We start from the raw sequence: 877 nt of genomic DNA, 5'->3' as shown, positions 1-877 counted from the left end.
GGAAGCTACAACTGTAGCTTCGGCTATTAGTGATTTCTTTTTCAGATTTGGTATGCCATACGAACTGCATTCAGATCAAGGCCGTAACTTCGAATCAGCTGTGTTCCAAGAATGCTGCAAGTTGTTTGGCATCCGAAGACCAAGATAATGCCACTTCACCCACAGTCGATGGGATGGTAGAAAAGTACAACTGCACACTGGGACAGGAATTGGCAAAGTTTTGTAATAGCCGCCAAGATGACTGGGATGTCTTACTCCCTCCGCTGTTGATGGCCTATAGGACAGCAGAGCATGAAGCCACTGGATACACTCCAGCAAAGTTGATGTTTGGTCGAGAGCTTCGGTTGCCAGTGGATCTGTTAACAGGATGCCCACCTTATAAAGAGTTGCCTGAAAATGTGTCAGAGTTTGTGAAAGTGTGATCTGAAAGGAAGGATGATATTCATCATCAAGTGCGTTCAAACTTGAAAACGTCTGCTGATTACATGAGGCTATGTTATGATAAGAGATCTACTGAAGTCAGCTTTGTACCAGGAGACAAGGTGTGGTTGTATAATACCAGGAAGACCAAAGGGAAGTCTCCTAAGTTGTCTTCTCCATGGGAAGGCCCATATGACATAGTGGATCGTCTCTCAGACGTGGCTTTCCGAATAAAATGTGGTCGGCGAGGTAAGCCAAAGGTGGTGCATGCCAACAGGCTTTGGCATTATCATGGTTCAGGACATTTCAGTTGGAACAAAGTGAACAACGGAACAAATGACGCTGCTGAAGACGTGTCACCTGAAAAAGCCACTGTCGAAGAAGAAACTCGACTCGGTTTTGAGAAGGGTAACGGTGAAGCCCTTGATGAAGTTACTACCACTGATGTGACTGTTAT

Source organism: Limulus polyphemus, unplaced genomic scaffold (assembly GCF_000517525.1).
Source record: "Limulus polyphemus unplaced genomic scaffold, Limulus_polyphemus-2.1.2 Scaffold1003, whole genome shotgun sequence".
In the NCBI taxonomy this organism is placed as follows: Eukaryota; Metazoa; Arthropoda; class Merostomata; order Xiphosura; family Limulidae; genus Limulus; species Limulus polyphemus.
Note: the sequence above shows the minus strand (reverse complement) of the source record.